Source organism: Adiantum capillus-veneris, chromosome 26 (genome assembly GCF_014529385.1).
Source record: "Adiantum capillus-veneris isolate H3 chromosome 26, ASM1452938v2, whole genome shotgun sequence".
Lineage (NCBI taxonomy): Eukaryota > Viridiplantae > Streptophyta > Polypodiopsida > Polypodiales > Pteridaceae > Adiantum > Adiantum capillus-veneris.
The window spans coordinates 53,613,768-53,619,744 of NC_140956.1; the positions used below are offsets into that span (position 1 = coordinate 53,613,768).

At 41.9% G+C, this 5,977-nt stretch overlaps 1 pseudogene; it reads right to left on the minus strand.

Annotated features, from left to right (window-relative positions):
• Positions 1-4,592: 4,592 nt before the first annotated feature.
• Positions 4,593-5,195, minus strand: LOC147423468 (uncharacterized; annotated as a pseudogene).
• Between the last annotated feature and the right edge of the window lie 782 nt (positions 5,196-5,977).

A 5,977-nucleotide genomic window follows, 5' to 3' on the forward strand; every position in this document is an offset into this window, starting at 1 on the left:
AGATATTAGTTATTATGACATTACCTCTCTCTTGAAATCATAGTCGTCCTTGGCTATGGGGTAGAGAAGATAAAGCATATTCATTAGTCCTTTTTCTATCGGGTAGAGGATCCCTATGCTACCCTACGACATCGTTCCAGAGTGGATGACTAATCCATTCGGCGCTTGAGAGCCTAAGCTTCCGCATGTATGTGTTCACATTAGTCTTATCAATCTTCCATAGTAGAGTGACAAGCTCTATTTGGTGTTTGGGACACGTCGTCTCCGCAAACTTGATCTAAGCATGCATACTACTTCACATTTGTGCACAATAAAGAAAACAAGAGTCTTATAAGAAAAAAAAATTGTTCATTTTAAACATTTGTACATTTGCTTACTCTAGGGAAGCATTGTAAGCATTGACAAGGTTTAGGTTATCCTTTAGTTGTATGCCTTGCATCCATCTAGCATCTTCAAAAGGATAATTATTAATAACATATTGTCGGATAGTCTTACTGCCTCTTAGTACCTTGTCTTCATGTCGGAGAATGGACTCGGGCTGCAGCACCTCTTCTTGGTCCTCGATCTCCGGTGGGTCTTCAATAGTTGGTTCTTGAGGTGGCTCTCCTTTAGAAGGCTTTAGTAGGCTCACATGAAAAGCATTGTGTATGAGCCAATGGCTGGGCAACTTGAGTTGATAGGCCATCTCATTGATTGGCCTAAGAATCTGGAAGGGACCATAGTACCTTTTTGCTAACTTAGCATAGTACTTTTAGTGTCCCGTAGGATTGCACGTCATGTGCCTTAATCGAGCCTTGGGAAATTTGAGTAAGACCCAATCATTTTCTTTAAAGGCTTGGGTTCTTCTGTGGTTGTCAGCAACAACCTTTTGCCGTTGCTGTGAGATAGAGATAGCATCCTTAATATTTTGGAAAGATTCTTGTAGCTCTCGGTTATATTCATCTGCAGTGAAGATCTTCCCGTGTACCTTAAGTAGCAGGGGACTTTTTAATCTTCCCTCAATTACCTCAAAAGGTGCTTTTCCCGTGGAAGTATGTACAATGTTATTATAAGCATACTCCACTAAGGGTAAGTACTTCTCCCATGGGGACCTTTGATCTACTTCTTTTACATAGGCTTTTAGTAGATCAAGGATTGCTAGGTTAGCTATTTCACTTTGGCCATCCGTTTGCGGGTGATAGGCCGGAGAGAAATTTAGCCTTGTTCCTAAATTCTCAAAGAGACCTTCCAGAAATTACTAGTCGTTCTAGGATCTCTATCCGACACTATGGACATTGGCAAGCCATGGTACTTGAAGATTTGTGAAATGAAGAGGGTTGCCATTTGATGGGCTTTGATAGTCTTTTTGACAGGTATAAAATGAGCTTGTTTAGTGAACCTGTCTACTATCGTCCATATTCCCGTATTGCCATGGATAGACTTAGGCAATCCAAAGATAAACTCCATGGATATGCTCTCCATGGTGAATTAGGGATTGGCGAAGGTTGAAGAAATCCAAATTGCTTCCCTCTATCAAACTTTGTCTTTTGGCATACCACACATTTAGAAACATACTCCTGTATGTTTACTTTCATGGTAGGCTAATAGAAATATGTTTCAATCCCTTTTAGGGTAGACTGAATCCCTCTATGCCCTGCATAAGGAGGAGCATGAGATTCATTCATTACTTTCTCACGGAGTGAGTTAGTAACACATAGTCTATTGCCATAGAGAAGATAAGCATCTTGTAAGGTAAATGGTTCCTCTTTCTTCCCTAATGCAAGGGCTGAAACCACATCTCTAAAATCGGGATCAATAGCATACCCATCTATCAAGATAGATCACTGTGAGTTGCTATGGAAACGGCATTCAGTCTCGGTCGTCTTGAGAGTGCATCGGCTACTTGATTATGCTTGCCAGTAGTGTGAGCAATATGAAAATGAAATTGCGAAAGAAAATTTTCCCACCTCATTTGTTTGTCGGCGGAGTGCTTGGTCTGCGTCATGAAGTACTTAAGACTTTGGTGATCCGTTTGCATAATGAAAGGAGTCCCCAATAAATAGTGCTTCCATGAGTCTAAGGCATGTAGAACTGCGAGGAGTTCCTTTTCATATATTCCTAGAGCTTGCTCAACAAGGTCGAGCCTTCGACTTTCATAGGCTATGACGTGCCCTTCTTGGAGCAAAACAGCTCCAATGCAATCACCACAAGTGTCCCATTGGACCTCAAATGGCTTTGAGAGATCCGGTAGTGTAAGCATAGGTTGAGAGATAAGCTTTTCTTTAAGCTTTTTAAAAGCATTGTTCTCCTTGCCAGATCATATATACCCAACATTTTTCTTTGTTAGGTCATGTAATGGTCTTGTGATTTGTGAGAACTTCTCTATGAAGCATCTATAGTATGCACACATACCTATAAAGCTTCTTAGTTCATGAAGATTCCTTGGTTTAGGCCATCCTTTTATTACCTCTAGCTTGGATGGATCCATTTGGATGCCATCTTGAGAGATAATGTGACCTAAATACTGAATCTCTTTTAAGAAAATATCATGTTTCTTTTGATTGACATAAACTTTATTCTCTCTTAAGACTTGAAATATTACCTGGAGGTGTTGCTTGTGTTCGTCTAATGAATTAGAGTAGATGATGATATCACCAAAGAACACTCCAGTAAAGGTTCGGTGAGGCTTGACTAGCTTCTCCATCAAGCGGTTGAATGTGGTTGGTGCTTTGGTTAAGCCAAAAGGCATGACATTGTATTCATAAAGACCAAACGTAGTGCGAAATGCGGTCTTTACAATGTCTTGATCAACTATCCTTATTTGATAGTATCCACTTTTTAGGTCAATCCTACTGAAGTAGGTGGATCCTTGTAGCTTATCAAATAGGTCTTCTACCCGTGGAACGGGAAACCTATTCTTGATAGTGATCCTATTTAGTGCTCTATAGTCGACACACATTTGATATGTGCCGTCTTTCTTTTGCACTAGTAACACGAGCCTAACCATTTGATATGTGTCGTCTTTCTTTCGAGCTAGGTCTAACCATGCCCTTCTCAAGTAGCTCATGCACTTGCCGCATAATCTCCTCTTGTTGGACTTGAGAAACTCTATAAGGAGGTTTATTAGGCGGTGAAATTCCTGGAAGAAGTTCAATTGCATGATTATCATTGCCTCGTTTAGGAGGTAGTTCACAAGGGATGTCATCAATAAAGATATCTTGAAACCCCTTGAGAAAATTGGATAACTTTAATTCCTTGTGAGTGTTTATTTTCTTTTGCTAAAACATTAGGTTCATTTTGAGAATCTTTAACAAAAATGACGTACACGAAAATAGAGCTCTTTATTGACTTATTGAAACCTTGCATATGTACAATGGGTATGGTGTTACCCATTTCCTTAGCATCTATGTACATATATTTTTCCATGAACCTAAAGTAGATTCTCCTTTCAGGGAATTTAACATTGGCAGCCATGCGATCAAACCATGGTGCCCCTAGGATTACATCTTCGTGCTTGAGAGGAGAGATAAAGAAGTCCTCTTTGTCAGCATAGCTTTGGACATGGAGCCTCGATTTCCCGATTAAGGGAATGACTGAAGCTTCTTGCCCCTTGAAAGCACCGTCTGCGGGTAGGACATCTCCCATCTCGTAAGCTTGTATGCCTAGCTTGGTGGCCAACTCTGTGGATATGAAATTGTGAGTAGAACCAGGGTCAAAGAGAATAAAAGCATCATGTTCTCTTACCTTTCCCCAAGCATGGCATAGAGGAGATCCTTTGTGGTGAGTTTCCTCCTCTTAGATTTCAACCAAGGTAGCTCTAGGAGGCTCATGGCGGGTGTTGTTTTGGGGACAAGCGTGGTACGCATGCCCTTGCTCGCCGCACTTGAAACAACGGTTATCCTTGCGATAACGCTCAAGCTCTTCAGGAGAGATTTTGTTTTTACCTTTGTAAAATCCCTTCTCCTTAGCTTTGTTGGAATTTCCCTTACGAGACTTTTGGACATTGTCCTTCCCCTTAGGCTGATTGGAACCCTTGTTTTTCGTGGGCTTAGAATTTCTTTTAGCCCCTGTTTGGAAGTTGATTCGAGAAGCCACCATAGTATGGTGTATAACCACGGATATGGTGCGTGGCCTTTGGGAGTTGACATACTCCGCCATTTCTTCAGTTAAGCCCGTACAAAATTGTTGCTTTTGCTCTCCATATCCAACGAATTGAAGACAATGGCTTTGAGTTGTAGGTCCCAAAACTTGTCTACATATTTGTGAATGAATTCGTAGGGAGAGAGCTTCAGGCTTCGCCATTCGGTGAGTACTTTGTCTTTGGTATCGGTGGCCAAAAACTGCTTCATAATGGAAGCTCTTAAAGCTTTCCATGTTTGTGGAGCTACAGCGTTGGCCCGTAGGCTAGACCACCATTGCCTGGCGGAATTTTGCAAGTGCATAGCTACGTGGCATAGCTTAGAGGACTCCGCGAAGCCCTCATCTCCAAAAACCGCATCGAATTGTTGGATAAAGGCCAAGACGTTGTCCATAGCACCAAAGGTGCCATCGTAGGTAAGGAAAGAGATGCTCTTCCCTCCCTCTTTGAACTTCTTGAGCTTGGACGACCTCTTTCATGCGGCATAGGATGACCTATGGTCTCTTCTTTTTTTTGGTTCAAAAGTCGCACCATCATTTTCTTCAAAAGATGAAGAATTTGAGGAAGATGGAGAAGAGGGTGACCTCTTTCTTGCCTTTTTCTTGGCTTGATCTTTTTTATCTGCACCATCACTTTCATAAGAGGAAGAGGATGAAGAAGATGGAGAAGAGGGTGTCATCTTTCTTGCCTTTTTGTTCTCTTGATTTTTGTCATCCCTCTTTGAATTATGGTGTGGAGAAGTGTGCGATGGTCTTCTCCATTTTGGAGGTTATGGAGAGTGTTTAGCCCGCCGTCTTCGTGTAACCATCTCCACCGAGGTGGCAGGAGACTCACTTCTTTCTCGTTCTGTCGGTGGGGGCTCTTGAGTTCTCCTTTGAGAAGGAGATGTGTCATCAAGAAGCAAATTTCTAAGCCCTTCGTATGGATCCTCTTCTTCTCCCCGAATGGGAGAGAGGCCTCTTTTGGAAGTCTCACAAGGAGGTTTCCTAGGTACTCTCTCGTCATGGTGGGGAGCTTGGAGAAACCCATGAGCACGAAGTTGCCGTTGCACTTCACTTTGGAGGGATGGATTGCCCATAGCTTGTTGAAGCCTAGAAACAAGGTAGTTAACAAGCATAGGGGCATCATTAGTAGCCTGCTCATTAGCAAAATCAAAGTTATCAACATTAATTTCACTCTCTTTACTATTGTCAGCCATTCTACAACTTTTAGGTGTAAAATTTTTAGGTGTACTTTGGCACTTCAAGCCCTAGTTGCTACTCCTCTTTACCCCTTTAGAAAAAGCACTCAAGCTATTGTACCCATGGCTCACATACCATTAATTGCAAGGAATAGAAGAGAGGGTCGTTCACACCAAAACAACACCGGCTCCTGTCAAGCTTCTAATAGCTCAATAGTGGTTAAGCCGTAGGCAAGCCCCGTAGGACTCCACTATTAAGACCATAGCTCTCAACGGTGATGCCCCGTTATCTGCACGAAGGCAGGCGCACTACAAGGCTAAAAAATCCCTATTCTACTTACTCAAATGCAATTAATAGTACCAACCATTTATAGCTAGCTTGAGGACCTCCCTTCTTGAGCAAGAAAAGAGAAACCCTGTGCTCTGATACCAATGTAACAGTTGATGGCCTAGTAACTTGTGTGTAGCGGAAAATAGCATGAACATAGTGAGCATTTCATTATAATACATTCCTAATGAGAATAACAAGAGTGCTTGGGTGGAGAGAGCAACAAAAAGTATAACACCTAGTTAGATAGCATGAACAATACTTCAAAAGAGAGAGAAATTAAGCTATTGACAACAGTTGAGGACCGGATTTACATGGAGCCGGTCCCCCCTCCAAAAGGCTTTGTATTATG